The sequence below is a fragment of the Mauremys reevesii genome, linkage group 2, assembly GCF_016161935.1.
Source record: "Mauremys reevesii isolate NIE-2019 linkage group 2, ASM1616193v1, whole genome shotgun sequence".
Taxonomy (NCBI): Eukaryota; Metazoa; Chordata; order Testudines; family Geoemydidae; genus Mauremys; species Mauremys reevesii.
The window spans coordinates 136715010-136734131 of NC_052624.1; the positions used below are offsets into that span (position 1 = coordinate 136715010).

General features: G+C 44.4%; 1 long non-coding RNA gene across 1 annotated transcript in view; it reads left to right on the forward strand.

Annotated features, from left to right (window-relative positions):
* Positions 1-12055, forward strand: part of LOC120399116 — a 28129-nt gene extending 16074 nt beyond the window's left edge. The window contains exons 2-3 of the long non-coding RNA XR_005594967.1: positions 10207-10246; positions 11852-12055. This is a non-coding gene — a long non-coding RNA (uncharacterized LOC120399116). The remainder of the gene's footprint in view (positions 1-10206; positions 10247-11851) is intronic.
* The last annotated feature ends 7067 nt before the right edge of the window (positions 12056-19122 follow it).

Sequence of the window (19122 nt, forward strand, 5' to 3'; positions counted from 1 at the left end):
TATAAAATAGTCAGTACCAGAGGTGGTTCTTTGTAACTCACCTAGTTTGTGAATTTCTTTCCTGCAGTTTTTCAAAGCTGATTTGGTTAAAATGCTTCCCCCTCCCCCAGCTAGAGTGAAGTGTATGCCATGCAACAGGATCTCTCAGCAGCTGGGTTGGCACTAGTGGGTGCTATGTCTATGTAATACATCCTGAGCCAGATCTTGATCTTATAAGAGATGAGTTATCCCCATTTGCAGGAATAAAAGGCATCAGCCTCTACAGGACTGAGCCTGAAGATACTCAGGCCAGCATGAAAGGGGATGTGACACAGATTTGCAGAGGAGACAGACATGCTGAAAGGAAAAAGGAACTCATGCAAACAGTTCACAGATCAACCTCCCTACTTCCAATAGGTATTTTTGTCCCCTTCTCTCAAAAAATGGAGTGTAGGGATGCTGTGCCGTCTCCTCTTCCTCTCTCTCTTATCCTTGTTCAGGGCGTGATGCTTGGCCTTTGATTCCTGTCTGTAAGCTCAGTTTTGTAGCTGTCAGATGGCATTGCAAGCAAGGGCCACTCAGTCCCTTCACCATCCGCCCAGGTGTTGCTCAGGGCCTCTACTGCCATCTATGCCATCTCACTCTCCTCCAAGGGAGGTGGCCAGGCTCCATGTCCACATTCTGATTTTAGGCTGTTTTCAGTCAAAAAATCAAGTATGCCCTGCTTGCCAATTCAGCTGAAGAAATTGGTGAAGTCAATGGGAATCTTTCCATTGAAATTAATGGATTTTTTAGAGCACATCCTATGTGAAATTGCTTAAGCCTTAATACATTACTAGTGTGTGAATATATGTGATCTGCTTTATTTTTGGTTATAAAATGATGGAAAACATCCTATTAACAATTCTGTCTTAGACAACTAAGCATTTTCTCCCCCTCAGCCTCTTGCTTAGGCTCTTGGGGAGGCCTCCTTTATTGGTACATCTTCTAATGAGGTATTTTAATTACCCAAGGAAATAATATTAGTGAAGTAAAGCATATTCTGATTTCCAACACAGAAAAAAGTCTATACGTGAATCTCAAACTAAAATCCCAGTCCTCCCTAGGTTTTAATATAAAAATGAGCAAGTGAATGGAGGCTCTTTGATCTCCTGATAAATAATCCTATAATAAACTAAAAGGAGATTTAATTTAATACGAAAATGTTTGTGTAAAGTAGATTTCCTGAGTGCATTTTAATTTTCTGCTACTGATGTTATATTATAATTACTAATTAGAATTATGGAAAACTCCTCCCCCCATATACATTTTGAAATAATTTGATATTCTTGTGAAATGTATTGATGAATAAGATCAAAAGTTCTATTAACAGAATCAGGCAATGAACCTACATTCCAGTTAACAAAAATAATACTGATCTTGTTGGTACATTACTTACACCATAAAAATGAACTTCCCTGTAAAGAGTTGACTGTTACAGCAACAGTGAAATGCCTTTTGAGCTTTATAAGCTGTGAATAGATCAAGGCCACCTGGCTTGGTAGAAAGGCAAAAGAAAAAATAACTCAGGCTGGTTTGTTTGTTTAAAAACCCGGGGTTCAATGGGGGAACAGATGCAAGTATAAATTCAGTCTTGGCCCTCCCCTTTCATAAATCTCGATTGCTAATATTTTCAATATTTACTTTTATCCTAGTGAAAACATACAACTTCATGGCTACATTTGATAAAGGCCCAATAAGTTCCAGTGTGGTGCAAATCTGCCCTGATCTTCTTTTAGTGGAGGCTTTTGTATGTTTGTTTGTTTGCATTTTGCACTGAATGTACAATGTTTCTCTTAAGATTAAAGATTTAGAAACATGAGCAGCTGTTCACATGCTTTTGTGAACAGCAAGCTATGCTAGAGATGGAAATAGCAGAAAAGCCCCACAACTTAGGCCCAAGGAAAATGAGAACCATTCTTCTGAGAGGTATTTGTCTGTGTTCCAAAAGAGGAAACTTCCTTTAACCCTTGTTTTGTCTGAAATGTACGCTTCTAAAAATTTTACAAGCATTTAATAAAAAATGCTCTATCAGTGACATACATTGCCTTAGTCACAATAAATGGATTGCTAAGGTAGGAACGGGCAGTAAATGTAGGCTTCTGTCTAGTCTACATGACGTCAGTTCTGTCTGGACATCCTGCTGTAAGTGGGGTTGAGGAGTGATTCAGGATCAGCATGTTCACATCCATAACAACTTGTGGGTGTGACACTCTGTACCGTGGGGGAACACCCTGCACCCCAATCTTCACCCTTATAATATGATTGTTTGGTATCCAATGCAAAGTTAGTCATGTCGGGTGTCTTCAGAAGGCTCATGATGTACTGAGGATTGCTGTTATAGTAATGTTATAGGTTCATGTATATAGTTATGAGGCTTAAAATGTGTCCTCATGGCTTAAAACAAGCCCACGCAAAACTCTTCAGGAGCAGAGGGGCAGTTCACACCTCATCAGGGCATGTATGGGACAAACTCAGCCCAGCCTCACAGGAACAAAGGACACTGGCCCAGGCAGCAACAAAGGATCTGTTAGACTCTCATGTGACTCACCCCCCCCCTTCCCTTGGTCAGTTTGGGACTACTGCTCACCTGACTCTGAAGGGGGTGGGGGGGGCAAAGCCGAGAGAAGAAAGAACATGATAAAAGGGAGAGATATTTGCCATGCTCTCTCTCTTCTACCTCCATCTATAGACACTACCACCAAGCAACTGAAGGGCTGATCAAAAGGGAGAGCCTGGCTGAAGGGCAACCAACCAGCCTGTGGTGAGAAGCATCTAAGTTTGTAAGGGCATTGAAAGTGTTAAGATCAGCTTATTCCTACTTGTTGTGCTTTGACTTATAATCACTTAAAATCTATCTTTTGTAGTTAATAAATGTGTTTATTCTACCTGAAGCAGTGTGTTTGGTTTGAAGCATGCTAGGGACTCCCCTTGGGATAACAAACTTGGTGCATATCAATTTGTTAAATTGATGAACTTATATAAGCTTTCAACATCCAGCAGGCATAACTGGACACTGCAAGACGGAGGTTCCTAGGGTTGTGTCTGGGACCAGAGATACTGGCTAGTGCCATTTGGTTGCACAATCCAAGCAGTGGCTGGCCAAAAGTGCTCACTCACATAGCTGGGAGCAGCATACATGCCAGAGGCTGTGTGTGAACCTCCTGGGAGTGGGGGTTCTCACAGCAAAGAAGGGCAAGGCTGGCTCCCAGAGTCGAGGAGTGGAGTGGCCTAGCAGATCACTGGTTCAGATAACACCAAGGGAACATCAGGGGAAAGTGGGGACATGTCGGTCAAAACATTGACTCTCGTTTTGGGGGGAGGTAGGGTCATGACTTCATAGACAGCCTTGATTTGACTTCTCTGAAAAGTTCCCCAGTTACACCATGTTATGCTGTGAAAGTGTGTTTTTTGGGTGTGCATGACTGTGCCTGAAGGGCATGTGAGGGAACAGCACTTTGTGTCCCTTCCAGCTCTTCCACTGCTATCCATATTCTCCAACCTTGTGTCACACTCACTGCTCTGTTTCCTGAGGTCTCCTGCCTTTGCATCTAGTCTCCCTAATCAGGGAGGTGTGTCCCTGTCCCAGCAAGAGAGGGACTTGACATTCCGATATTTCCAAGGTAAAAACAACCAAACAAATACAACTTAAAACACAACTCATGTTTTAGGTACCAAATCTGCCTCACTCTAAGTTTTATTTTTTTTTAAACTCATACTTAGCCTGATCAAGCCCCAATCCTAACGGGGACTTCTATGCACTACTATGATATAAGAAATTAGTGATAAAGCAGGAAGATATGGCAAGGTTTTTTTACCTTTGCATTTCATCTATAATATTTAGCAGGCTTTGTGGAAGATTGCTTGAATTCAAGCAGCGGCTTTGTACAAAATACTTATAGCAATGAAACTGAGGAGTGGGAATTGTCTCATTAGAAAGAGAAGCTTTGTGTAAGTAACTGTTTGACAAGACTAGTATTAAGCAAAGCAAAGCCAAATCCAATACATTACATAAGTGGCACTAGGATTCTGCTCTTCTGGTCCAAGAATACACTAAGATTTTATTTTTAAGAAGCTCTTTTACTGACGTACAACATCAGGCATGTCACAAATATATGTGCTAAATAAGGCATAACGAACATTGTGAAATCCAATCCATATTGGTTTTGTTTCTATATTAGGATTATGTTTTGTCTGCCAACTGGTGGCCAGACACTAAAAATCTAACCAGCTAGCAATCCCTCCGTTCAGTGCCTGGTCTTGGTGAGTCTGGTTCTGTTTTTATTTATGTTGGTGTAAGTGCAGGATAACTCTGTCATTCTCACCTGTGAATTTGATTTGTGGGTGCAATCATTTATACCTGCAGGAGAGTCTGCATTTGGATGTGGAAAAAGCACTTACACTTGCTGATCAGTAGTCATACAGGTCTAATCCTGCTCAGCTGAAATCAGTGGTAGTACTGATATAAGTATCTGACTTAACTGCGAAGAAATTTTTATGTACAGAAATTCAGTATGATCTGTTGACTTCAGAAATGGTTTTGGGTGTGCAAGGAATGTAGGATAGGGTTGTATATACTTACAAGTGCAAAACTTCTTGCACAAAGTTGTTAGGGTTGCCAACTTTCATATTGTACAAAACTGAAGACCCCTTCCCCTAGGCCCCACCCTGCTTGCTCCATCCCCCCTCCCTCCATCGCTCGCTCTCCCACACCCTCACTCACTTTCACCGGGCTGGGGGTGGTGGTGTCAGGGTTCTGGCTGGAGGTATGGGCTCCAGCTGGGGCCAGAAATGAGGGGTTCAGGGTGTGGGAGAAGATTCCAGGCTGGGGCAGAGCATTGGGGTACAAGGGGTGTGTGCTGGCTCTGGATGGGAGAATGGCCTCTGGAATGGGGCCAGGGATGAGGGGTTTGGGGTGCAGGAGGGAGCTCAAGGCTGGGGCAACGGTTAAGGTGCTAGGGGGCGTGTGGGCTCCGGCTGGAGATGTGGGCTCTGAGGTGGGACTGGGGATTAGGAGTTTTGGGTGTAGGAGGGGACTGGAGCAAGGTGTTGGGGGGGGGGGAGGTGCAGGCTCCGGGTGGGAATTTGGTTGCAGGAAGGGACTCTTGGGTGGGTGGAGCAAGGCGTTGTGAGGGGTGTGGGGGGTTTGGGTGCAGGGTCCTGGCAGCACTTACTGTGGCTCCTGGGAAGTGACCACCAGGTCTCTGCAGTCCCTAGACACATGGGGAGCCAGGGAGGCTCTGCGCACTGCCCTTGCCCTGAGGGCTGCCTCTGTAGCTCCCATTGGCTGGGAACCATGACCAATGGGATCTGCAGGGGCAGTCAAGGAGACTCATGCCCTCATACCCACAGGCACCACCCCACAGATCCCATTGGTGGTGGTTCCCGGCCAATGGGAGCTGCGGAGCTGACCCTCAGGGTGGGGGCAGCACATGGAGTATGCCTGGCCACCTACTGGTCTAGGGGCTACAGGGACCTGGCAGCTGCTTCCAGGAGCCATGCGGAGCTAAGGCAGGGAGCCTGCCTTAGCTCCGGGTCCCCGCTACACTGCCAACTGGAGCCACCAGGGTCTCTTTTTGACCAGGAGTTCTGGTCGAAAACTGGACATCTGGCAACTCTAAACGTTGTGGGCACAAAATTTAGCCTACTTATGAAAATATCACCCTTGGGTAACATGGTACCCAGGAAAACATAATAGTGTGACTCCTGCTCTCCATGTGAAATTTGATATTCCTCAACATTTTGATACTCCGTTGACACTGTTTTCACTTTTCACTATTCCTGTGTATCTGAATGCTTTTAGGATAGTTAAAAATAGATTCCCCAAATGCCAGATCAAAAGTGATCAGGAGCTCACACCTTATTACAAGCAACACAGTGAACTTAGTGTGCAAGATGGGCATGTTTTATATGGCGCATGGGTCATCTTTCCAAAGCAATGATGTGAAGTAAAAAGGCATGAACTCCGTCAGACCCAGATACTACTAAAGTGAAAGGGTTTGCCAGGAGTTACATGTGTTGGCCAAAAATGGATATTGATATTGAGAGTAAGGTACAATCCTGTTTTATTTGTCCAGAGAGTCTAAAAGCTTTTACTATGACTTGACTCCATCCTTGGGAGTGGCCAGATAAGCCTTGGATGAGAGAACATACTGATTATCCTGGGGGGGAGGGGAGGAGGGAAGTGTTTTTAATACTAGTGGATGCACATTCCAAATGGGTAGACACTTATCCTATGAACACATCCACTAGTGATGCCACCATAGAAAGACTAAGGACCAGTATCCATAGTTTATGTGAAATGCTTGTATCTGATAACGGAAGTTCTTTTACTAGCATGAGGTGGCAAGGCAGGGTCAGGCAAGGCGGTCTAGAGAGCAGCTAGCAGACACTGGTCTGTTGCTCAGGAAGAAGAAGCTATCTGTGAGGGCTTTTCTATAGCCCAGCTACCCAATGAGAATACTGCCCGTTCAGCCAATCAGGGGTCCAGGGTGTGGCTGCTGGGGGTCTGTAGGCATTTAGCATGAAGGCTGTTGGTCAGGGATGCTAGATTTGTGCATTTCTGTGGTGCAGCAGCTAAGGCTGCTGCCTCAGGGCCTGGTAGACCTGTGTTCAATACCAAGCTCCTAGCACAAGCAAGCAGATGAGTCAGGGAAAATGTATTTGCTTATGCAAATATTTAACTTTAGGAATGGGAGTTTGGGAGTAGTCCCATTACTTCATACCTGCTTAAAGTTCAGCGGGGTTACGCCTGGTTAGAGTTAAGCATGTGCTTGAGTGTTTGCTCAATCAAGGCCTCTATTTGTTGGCTTTCCCTCTCCCTCTACCTCATACACACAAACCATAGATTTAAATGTGGTTGTTTTTCCAAGAGAACAAGCCCAACATGCAAGCAGATATCCACTCTTAGTTCAGTCTGAAGCTTATCTTCCAAAAAGATCTGAACATACCTATGTCCATCTACGGAGACATTTATCATTAAAGCCTAGGATCGACATTAAATTAACTACACTACTATTAACTTGTTAACATGCTATGCATATTTTACAATATTTAATTGCCATTAACGTATATATTGGGGATAAATTATGGAGCTATATTGAAAAAATAGCTTTTATTTTTCTTCAGTGTGGCAAACTATAATTTTGAAGCAATTCTTCATGGTCAAATGTTCACTAACATTAACAGTAGGGTTAAACCAAAATAACACACATCACTCTAGAGTTTTCTTTGGTCTCTTTTAAGAATGAGATGGTGGGCTTATGTTTTAGACTACAGACCCAGTCCTGTGTAGATTGAAGCATGTGTCTAACTTGTGAGTAAAGATATGCATGTGCTTAAGAGTTTGCAGGACTGGGGCTTTTCTTGCTCATTGTATTTAAAAAAAATGTGACCCTATGCAAATCTCATTGAAAAGAGAGAAATTCAATAAATATTAAATAATACAGAAATATTAAAATAGTGAGCATATAGAAGGCCAAAGACTCGGAAAGCAATAGCAATTTTTTTAAAGTACATCAGAAGCAGGAATAATCCCAACTATACATATAAAATGATGGGGGTCTAAATTAGCTGTTACCACTCAAGAAAGATCTTGGAATCACGGTAGATAGTTCTCTGAAAACATCCGGCACTCAAAAAAAAAAAAACAACAACAAAAAAAAAACAATGTTGGGAATAATTAAGAAAAGGGATAGATAAATATATTCCCTCTATATAAATCCATGGCACACTCACATCTTGAATATTGTGCAGATCTGGTCACCCCCACTCAAAAAAGACATTCTAATTGAAAAGGTTCAGAAAAGGGCAAAAAAAATTATTAGGGGTATAGAACAGCTTCCATATGAGGAATGATTAATAAGACTGGGACTGGTCAGCTTGGAAAAGAGACAACAAAGCAGGGTTATGAAATCATGACTGGTGTGGAAAAAGTAAACAAGGAAGTGTTATTTACTCCTTCTCATAACACAAGAACTAAGGGTCACCAAATGAAATTAATAGGCATCAGGTTTAAAACAAACCAAAGGAAGTATTTCTTCACACAACATACAAGCAACCTGTTGAACTCTTTGCTTGAGGATGTTGTGAAGGCCAAGACTATAACAGAATTCAAAAAAGAACTAAAGAAATTCATGGAGGATAGGTCCATCAATGTCTATTAGCCAGGATGGGCAGGGAAGTTGTCCCCAGCCTTTGTTTGTTAATGGGCGACAGGAGATGGATCACTTGATTACCTGCTCTGTTCATTCCTTCAGAAGCACCTGGCTTTGGAAGACAGGATACTGGGCTAGATGGACCTTTGGTCTGACCCAATATGGCCGTTCTTATGTAAAATATGTTTATTGTAGCACCTAAAAGTGTGGATTAGGATCAAGGCCTCACAGTGCTTGGTGTTGTGCAGATGTATTCTCCAATCCTGCAAACACTTATGTTTAACTTGAAACATGCATATTCCCATAGGGCTCAATGGAATTAATGATGCTGGGAGTGTCTCATATTTAATGTTTTATGGGATGGGAAAGCTAATGATTTGAACATTGAGTCTGTACATACTCAGATTATTTAATTGCATAATCTTATGACTGCTACCTTCTTCCTCCTTTTCCTCCTATAGGCTCATATCCTCCAAACGCTTACGAACATGCTTAATTATTCTCGTGTGTAGATCTATTGACTTTGAACAGCATGTTCCATAACCTATAAGGGAATTGCTTAAAAGAAATGCAGGGATCCTCAGAGGTCAGGAAAAAAAAAGAGATAATGAGAACTTGACTTCCTAAACAAGTTTTCAGTTAGCTGACTTCATGTCCTCATTCATTTAGGAGAAATACTGATAGTAAAACATTTCCTCTATCCATTGCAAGCCAAAATATATAAGAGAATTTTACATCCCATATTAAGTTGGGTAGCAGATAAGAAACCCATCTGTGAAAATGAAGCTTTCATTTTCTCTTTCAAATAAGTTAAAGTTACAAGATAAACACCACCCACAAACAAACAAAAACAAAACCCACCCAAGATTAAATCTCTTGGTGTTGCCCACAATGGATGTAAGGAATTTGAATCTAGATGTTGGGGAGTTAAGGGAAGGGAGACGATTACTAATTTTCTGATTTAACTCTACTGAACGTTGTTACACCAATGATGAGCTTGGCTCTTTTTATGTATTATAGCCTAAAAAAAGCAACATAAATGCAATGTTAAAACTGAGCTTTAATCACATGACATTAAGTTAACTGTGCAAATTTTAACTGAACTTTGCCTCTGTGTGCGTGCATGACAATTAGTGATGGATGAACCTCAAAAGATCCGACAAAGTGGGTATTTACATATGAAAGTTCATGCTCCAATACGTCTGTTAGTCTATAAGGTGCCACAGGACTGTTTGCTGCTTCAAAAGGTCTAGTGTTCAGGTTTGATCTGGATAATCAGTCTCTAGTTATTACAGAAATGGAATGAAGGATATTTGGTCTGACCCAAAACCAGTTAAGTAAATTGGGCTCTCTTCATTGACTTCAGTCCCCCTATGAGAACACGGAATAAATAATCCAAGGGTGAAATTCACCCCTCTATGGCAGCCCTCATTTAAGTGATGCATAAGAATTGTGGTGGTCCCTGCAGTGGGGTGAATTTCACCCAGGAGAGGCAGAGCTGCCCAGAGCATTCAGGGGGGCTGGGGCAAAGCAATTTTGGGGGCCCCTTCCATAAAAAATAGTTGCAATCCTATAGAATACTATATTCTTGTGGGGGCCCCAGTGGGGCCTGGGGCAAATTGTCCCACTTGCCCCCTGCTCTGGGCAGCCCTGAGGAGAGGAATTACTTGGTTCTGGGGCTCTAGAATTGATATACTCCCAAACTAGACTCCCAAGATGCCAGGCGGGGTGGCGGGGGGGGGGGGGGAAAGAGAAGCAGGCTCATTAAGATGGTTCTTGAAGATGCCTTATGTGGGAGAGGATCCATCAGGTAATCAATGGAGGGTGCAAAGAATCATGTTATGCAGAAAAACTGAGGGTCTCTATCAAATATTTCAATACCTTCTGAGCCAGTCTAGCTTGTAGAACTGAACCAATATGTTTAGTTTACACGTTACATTTTTTTACACATTTGCATGGTTCTTAATAATGCAACAGTTGTCAGTGTTAGATATGTTTCTCATCTGTATTTTACCAATTATGTCTCTTACAGTACACATCAGAGACAGACATGAAAATCTATCGAATATCATGTAAGTATTTGCTTCATCAACAATCAGTTACCAAAAATAGCAGTTCAATTTTTGCCTCACATTTTTTCGTATAGTCTATTTTTTCAGTAATGTCTCTTCACCTCAACCTTAGGGTGTTTGCTCGTAGCACAAGTTCATTTTCAAAATACCCTGAGTTTAATGCGATGCACCAGGTGTCTTTGCTATCTGGCAAGTTGGCTGTGCTTGACATTTTTATAGTTTCTATATTTTGTCATATTTTAAACATGTTTAACATATTACGTATGACATATATGGTAAACAAGATTTTCCAGTGCCAAACAATGCCTCTAAGATTTACCAGTGTTTATAATCTATCCTGTCTCTTGGTATTATTACAGGTGGATTTGGCATCAGATCTGTGACATTTAGATTATTTTTGTCCCAGTTCAGAAAAGCACTTAAGCACCTGCTTAACATTAAGTGGGTAATCAACTGTTTTCCTGAATTGGGATCTTTTATGAAGAGAATAGAATGTTAGACTGTGTTTTCTCAAGTCTGAAATGCTGCCATGATGACTCACATCTGTCCATGAAAGTGTTTTAAAACATGCTGTAATTCAACACTGGGGTAAAAAAAAACAAAAACCAATAGAACACTGTTGGACTTTACGCATCGGTTTCATCAGTGATTTATGATGCATCTGTATTTTATAAATCTGTTCTCACCAAAATATGAATCAGATATTGCACAGATTGGAAAAACACATTTAATCACTACTGAAAATTATTAACCATTTAAAGACTACTAAAGACTGTGCATTGTTAATACTAAACTGTTGAACATATTTGTGTGTAACCTTTTAAAATACATGAACATATGATAAACGTGCGTTAGTTTAAACTCCATAGGAAATGGTAAGATAAAAATATTAAATCTAAGTATTAAATTGCTCAGTGTGTGTACATATGAAGACTATATATTATGGTGTTGAGTAAGTATAAAGGTTTCATCAGCATGCATTTAGGATGGCTGCCTTACTCATGAAGCTATGAGTGAATTTTGCAGGTCTACGGATAAATCCTTCTATGTATTCCATGTATACCATACTGTGATGCTTCCCAGGGGTACCCAGAGTTGTATGGTACCTCACAGTGACCTACCCTTAGTGTGAAGCAGCCTTGTCTGTGCCTGCTGTAGATCAGCTCCCTGAATCTACCACCCTCTGGCAACACAAGTGTTGCTCTCCAGGCCTCACTCCCACTGTGCAGATTAGGGAATGGCACACACCAACCCCCAAGCCTGCTCCAAGCATTCCTTATAGTGTCCAGCCCTTTATCCACTGAATACTCCCAGGAACATCAGACATATTTATAGTGAAAACAAGAATACCTTTATTATCACAGACTCAAGTGAGAATATTGGAAACAAATGGTTACATAGCAAACAAAATCACAACACGCTTTCAAGAGACTAAACTTAATAAAGGTTTCAGAGTAGGTTATATATAGGTTATATATTATTAATATAGGTTAACGTCCTTCTAAAGAAGTCTTATCTCACTCAATTCGTCTTCAGCATTTTCAACCAAGGCTAGCTGAGATCCCATTTCTGTGAATGTAAACACATTGTATGTTTACTTTCCAGGTGCAGCATGAAGCGGTGTCATCTTTGCCTTCTAGAAATTACCCCAAAGTTCAGTCTTCATGCAAAGACAGGATAATCCCCTGTAGCTTTTTTTTTTTGCGGTGTTTCTTCCCTGTTGACTTCACAGCTCTTCAGTAATGCTTGATTTTGCATGTAAAAGGACATCCATTGTGTTAGCTTACAATGCTTAATTTATGTCCTGACAGAGATGCACATTTCTTACCTCCTGTCTGAGGGGAAAACCTGTTTTTCACCTTTGCTAGTGACTAAAACTTTGATACAGACTTTAAAACCATTTGCAGTATATATACATAATTCCTTACATAGTAGCTGTTTATATCTGTCACACTGATCATCAATATAATTGCGAAACTAACTTTCATTTGAGATCCTCCCATTATATCCTTTTTTATCTAGAATGTTTACACTAGACTCATTGAGATTACTGCATCCCCTCTACACCTTGCCAGCTGGCATTAGGAGGTTCCTGGATCTCACACATACATCACAGAAAAACTACAGTATTTGATAAATTGTTTAGAAAGCATCTTACAAATTTGACAGACTTGTAAAGCCAGGTGCCTTAGGATGATTCCAACTCCTACGGTGCTCTTTTTAGATCATTGTGTCTCACTCTAACCTAAAATACCTTTTCAACACTTAGCAGACTAATTCTTTGTTTTTATTAAAAATCTTGGGATCTTCAAGGGCAGTAAGCTAGCACTGTGTGCTGCTTTAAAAAACTGCGGATTGCTCCATTTCAGTCATATAAAGCTCGAGTTTCTACCCCTACAGAGTCATGAGATGCTAGAATTTTTTTTAAACACAGAGACAAATATGTATTGAAAATGCATCACTGGTGTAGAGATAAACATTGTCTGTCCTGGGTCATTTTAGAGTCATACTTTAAAGCCAGAAGGGACCAGTAAATCAGCTAGACCAGGGGTGGCCAACTTGAGCCTAGAAGGAGCCAGAATTTACCAATGTACGTTGTCAAAGAGCCTCAGCAGCAACTGCCCCCCACTGCTCCCAGCACCTCCCAGCCACCAGATCAGCGCCTCCCCCTCCCTCCCCGCACCTCCTGATCAGCTGTTTCATGGTGTGCGGGGGGGGGGGGGGGAGGGAAAGGAGCGAGGACATGGCAGGCTCAGGGGAGGAGGAGGGAAGGGGTGGAGTGGGGGCAGGGCCTGTGGCAGAGCCAGGGATTGAGCAGTGAGCAGCACCCAGGACATTGGAAAGCTGGTGCCTGTAGCTCCAGCCCTGAAGTCAGTGCCTATACAAGGAGTCGCATATTAACTTCTGAAGAGCTGCAAGTGGCTCCAGAGCCACAGGCTGGCCACCCCTGAGCTAGACTGACCTCTGTATATCATAGGCCAGTTAAGTTCAATAACTTGTGTTAGGTTCAATCAGAGTCTATCTTTCAGAAAGATATCCAGTCATGCTTTGAAGCAGGGCCGGCTTTAGGAAGTGCGGGGCCTAATTCTAACATTTTTGGCGGGGTCCCCGCAGGGATGACTTAAAAAAAGTCTTTCATTTCTTGGCAACCAGTTCCCTATAAAGAGTTCTGATTTAAAGGATGTGCCACAGTATGTATTTTTTGTACCAATAGGGTTATCATACGTCCGTATTTTCCCAGGAGGAATTTTTAAATTTAAATTTAAAAAATTTCTCCCGGATGGTGATTTAAGAACCAAAAAGCTGACATGTCTGGGAAAATATGGATGTATGTTAACCCTACCTAAAGTTTTTTTTAAAAAAGATGGGCCTGAACTAGAAATGAGCTTCATTTCACATGTGTGGGTCCCCGCCACTCCCTGGGGTTCTGCTAGGGTGACCAGATGTCTTGATTTTTATAGGGACAGTCCCGATTTTTGAGTCTTTTTCTTACATAAGATCCTGTTACCCCCCACCCCCTGTCCCAATTTTTCACACTTGCTGTCTGGTTACCCTAGGGTGTGCACATGTGTGGGTCCCAGCTGCTTCCTGCCCCCCTCATTGAAGCAGGTGTGCAGGGTTACTGCCCTGGGAACTGCAGGGCACCAGTGGACATGAGCAGGGGCGGCTCTAGGCACCAGCGGGCCAAGCGCCCGCTTGGGGCGGCATCTTGGGGAGGGCGTCATTTGGGCCTGCGGCGGGTCCCGTCTTCCCGCGGCTCCGGTTGAGCTCCCGCAGGCATGACTGCGGCAGGTCCGCTGTCCGGGCTCCGTGGACCTGCCGCAGGCATGCTGGCGGAGCTCAACCGAGCTCACCGCCTCCCAGGATGCCGGAGCCGCGGGAAGAGGGGACCCGCCGCGGGACTGGGGAAGGGCGGCGCAGCGCTCTGCGCTGCTTGGGGCAGCCTACTTTGTAGAGCCGCCCCTGGACATGAGGCTGGCTGCAGGCAGGGCAAGGGGTGCGGGGCTGGCTGCAGGCAGGGCCGCAAGGGGGTGCGGCAGGAGTTGGCAGGGCTGGAGACAGGAATGTGGGACTGGCTAGCTTCAGGGGGGTGCAGCAGGGGCTGTCTGCAGGCAGGGCAGAGGTGTGTGTGGGGCTGGCTGGCTTCGGGCAGGGCTACAGGGGGGTGCGGCTGGGGTGGGCTGGCGACAAGGCAAGGGGTGCAGCAGGGGCTGGCTGCGGGCAGGGCAGGAGGTGCAGCAGGGCTGGCTGCAGGCAGGAGGTGCAGGTACAGGGGGTATAGCCCACCCTGTATGGTGAGTGCCCCCTCCTCCTGCCTCTCCCCACCGGGGTAGCAGCAGCAGCAGCCCGGTGCTCGGAGGCTATTTAAAGAGTCCAGGGCTCCTCTGCTCCAGCGCCCTGGCCCTTTAAATAGCTGCGGGAGCCCTGGGAAAGTGGCGAGGCTCCGGGGGTTATTTAAAGGACTGGGGCGGCAGAGGCAGCTGCAGCCCTGGCCCTTTAAATAGCCCCCAGATCCCCCCCGCTACCACAGGGCTCTGGGGGCTATTTAAAGGGCCCGGTGCTCCCCTGCTTCTATGCCCTGGCCCTTTAAATAGCCGAGGCAGCCCTGAGGAAGTGGCAGGGCTCCAGCAGCTATTTAAAGGGCTGAGGCGGTAGAAGCAATGGGAGCCCCAGACTTTTTAAATAGCCCCCAGAGTCCCACAGCCCTACCCCAGGGCTCCAGCAATGGGGCTCTGGTGGCAATTTAAAGGGCCTGGGGCTCCAGCCCCTGCTGGGAGCCCCAGGCCCTTTAAATTGCCCCCCCCCCCCGGGAAGCTGGACCATCCCGGTACAGCGCACCGGCTCTTGCCCATACACCGTACTGGGGCTTGGGTGCGGGGCCCTCTTAGGGGCAGGGCCCGATTCAGGGGAATTGGTTGAATTGGCCTAAAGCCGGCCCTGCTTTGAAGGCATCCAGAGAGAATCCACCACTTCCCTGAGGAGTTTGTTCCAATGTTTAATTATCCTCTCTGTTAAACATCTGTACCTAATTTGAATTTGTCTGGCTTCAGCTTCTGGCCCTTTGTTCTTGTTATGCCTTACTCCACTAGATTCAAGTGCCCTTTAGTACCCAGCTTTCTCTCTTTGTGGAGGTACTTAGACACTGCAATCAAGTCGCCTCTCAATCTTCTTTTGGATAAACTAAGCAGATTTAGCTGGAAGTCTCACAGTAAGGCATTTTCTCCAGCCCTTAGATTGGTTTTGTGGCTGTTCCTCCCCCACCCCCCAGCATCCTTTTAAAAATGTTTTTCCGTGCTTGAAGTTAGTAACAGTTGGAGACTATCAAAAACAGGCTGAAATGGAATAGTCAATCGAATATTGCCTAATCAATATTAGTACAGCATGATACATAATTCAGGGCTGGTCTACACTACGTCATTAGATCAACATTCCCCACATTATGTCAAATTTATAATGTTGTTATACCAATAAAAACTAGCAGGATCTTATTAAGAGGGATAAGGCAAAGATGCCACATTTATTGTAAATACCATAACAAAACAAAAGACAACAGTAAACAACGTTGTTTTACTACTTATTTCTTATACACACACACACATTCATTCACACAATCATTCATTCAGGTTCTGTATAGATGTTATAGTTACCAGCCTAGATGTTGCTCATGCCAAGTTACTGGCCAGGTATCTTGGTCATGAGGATGGAGCCGAGTCTGTGTCAGATGCATCTGATGCTCCTGGAGGCTGGCAGCAGAACCAGAGACTCAAAGTCCTTATTTTTTAGAGTCCAGTTTTATAGGGATTTTTCCCTATGTTAGTTCATAGGAGTTGCTTCGTTCTGCTGTTGCTAAATCAATCAGCAGATGGCTGGCTCCATGTTATTAGATGTTTTGTTTTTCCTTCCTTTGAGGTGTGGTGGGTGGATTCCAGTTTGCCCTCTGGGGGTCATCTGGTTGATCCCACTTGACACCTTCTTCAGCCGACACTGAATTCTTCAGGCTGGTGACTCCCTAACCATTCAGTCACATACATTCTTTATCTTAATCACATCTATTTCACTGTCTCTTTACTTTTTGGGGTGTTACCAATTTATGTGAGACTCCCTGTCTTTTAACAAGCAAAGATAAAGTGAGATGAAAACTTGCAGAGGGTGGGGGTCTCTATCTATACACTATAACAGCTACAGTTTTGGCTTACTTAGAGTTAATTAATGTTTAACAAGTTTTATACAAAGTATTTCTTTGAGCAGGCTTCACACAGACACAGCTGGTGGCTTGCAGGTTAGAGGCTAAATGTTGGGAATCACAAATTTACTTCTAACATAAACCTTAAGTTATAAAGTATCAATTAACAATAAATCAATAAATCATTTCTCATATAAACCATGTTTAATATAAACCTTCTTTAATATCCCTACAATGTGCGTGTCTACACTACAGAGCCCTTCCCGCTGACCTAAAGGGCTTTTAAAATCAACGCCTGTATTCCACCTCAACGAGGTGAATATTCAGCCTAGTTGTGCTAGATTCAACCTTCCTGGGTTGAATTAGGGGTTGTGTAGACACAGCACAGTGTATTTCAACTTGTTTGGCCTCTGGGAGGTGTCCCAGAGTGCTCCAATGTGTTCGCTCTGGACAGCACTTTCAGTTCCACTGCACTTCAGCCAGGTAAACAGGAAAAGCCCTGGGAACTTCTGAATTTCATTTCCTGTTTGATCAGCCTGGAGAGCTCATCACCACAGCTGACCATGGCTGGCCAGGTACGCAAACACACTCCAGTGTGGAGCATACAGGAGACACTGGATCTGATGGCTGTGTTGGGAGAAGAGTCTGTGCAGGCAGAGCTCTGAACCAGCAGAAGAAATGCTGACATCTATGCCAAAATCACAGAGTGCATGGGGGGTTGGGGGGGAAATCACAGAGCTACACCAGGGACACATGGTGGTGCCGTGTGAAAATAAAGGAGCTCAGGCAAATGTACCAGAAGACAAGTCGGGGGTGAATAGTCACTCTGGTGCTGAACCACAGACATGCTGCTTCTATGAGAAGCTGCATGAGATTCTAGGCAGTGTCCCCACCAGTAGCCCAACACTCTCCATGGATACCACCCAGGGGACCCAGGTGGCCATGGGCAACAATGAAGAGGACAGTGTTGATGAGGAAGAGGAGGAGGAGAATGCGCAGCAGGCAAGCGGAGGATCCATTCTCCCCAACAGCCAGGACCTTTTTCTAACTCTGGAGCCAATCCCCTCCCAGGACCCACTGGTGCGGGACTATGATGGCGGGGAAGGCACCTCTGGTGAGTGCACACTTGTAATAACACTACAGGGGTTAAATGTAATTGTGGTTAATGTTTAATTTGAGGTAAACAATGGGGATACAGTGGCAGTCGGTGCAGCCATGCAAAGGGTGCTCCCCGGAAAAGCCTGTTTATGTGCCAAGAGTTTCCACACTAAAAAATGTCTGCGAGTGTGCCCTCATACTGCCTACTACCCTTTCGTGTGAGCTTAGCATGCCTGCCTGCAAACCGAAATCTGCTGCCCAGCGCTCTGCCATGTGTTGTACCTTATTGGCAGGCTCTTCTTTTAAAACACAGAATTTGGCTGAGTGCCTCAGGGAATGTATTTACTGCTGTGAATTGTTTCATTCATTACAACAGTTAACCATTTGTTTTCAACAATGTACGTGTTTCCTTGCAGCTGCAAAATTTTCTCTGGGTGCTTCCTCCACTCCAGCACAAAGGCTGTCTCAGATGAGAAGGAGAAAAAAGCGGACAAGGGAAGACATGTTCTGTGATTTGATGCATTCCTCTGAGGCTGACAGGGCCCAGCTGAATGCAGGGTCACACTCTCAGAAAGCACGAGCACTGACCAATAGGGCAGGAAAGCAAGCAGGGAACAAGAGCGTAACACACAAGAGGAGATGTTGCGGCTTATGGGTGAGCAAACAGACATGTTGAGGCGTCTGGCTGAGGTGCAGGAAAGACAGCTAGACCTTAGAGTCCCGCTGCACCCAGTGATGAGCCAGCTGTCCTCCTCACCGAGTTCCATATCCTCCTCTCCCAGATGTCCTAAAATGCGGGGAGTGGGGTGGGGGGTGGAGGGCTGGAGAGAAGCTCCAGTATCCCTTGAACTCAACTCCTGGGGATGGTTCATGGAGCAGAAAACTCATATTCCCACAGCTTTGATTGCTAGACAGTGCAATTGTAATAAGCTGTGTGTCCTTGCCCCTCCCTCCCTGAGGTCTAACCTAGTGAGTAAACTGCGCCTACGCCCCTTTAGACATCCAAAGGCACATTTTACCACCAGTCTGCACTTGCTCAGCCTATGGTTGAACTGCTCCTTACTGCTGTCCAGGCTGCCTGTGTATGGCTTCATGAGCTATGGGAACAAGGGGTAGGCTGGATCTCCAAGGATAACTTTTGGCATTTCAACATCATCAATGGTAATTTCTTCACAGACCAGAAAATTTCCTTCTTGCAGCTTTCTGAAGAGACCGAAGTTCCTGAAGAAGTGAGCATTATATACCTTTCCCGACTATCCCATGTTGATGAAACAGCCCCTGTGATCCACTAAATGCTTGCAACACCATCGAGAAGTAGCCCTTCCAGTTTATGTAGTCTTTGGCAAGGTGGTCTGGTGCCCCACCACCGTTAGGGAACCCTATCACAGCAAAGCCATATACTATGTCCTGCACATTTCGCAGAGTCATTACCCTTCTTAGCAGAAGTGAATTGAGTGCCCTGGCTACTTGGATCACAGCAGCCCCCACAGTAGATTTACCTACTTCAAACTGATTCCCGACTGACCAGTGGCAATCTGGCATTGTAAGCTTCCATAGGGCTATGGCCACTCACTTCTCAGTTGTCAGAACAGGG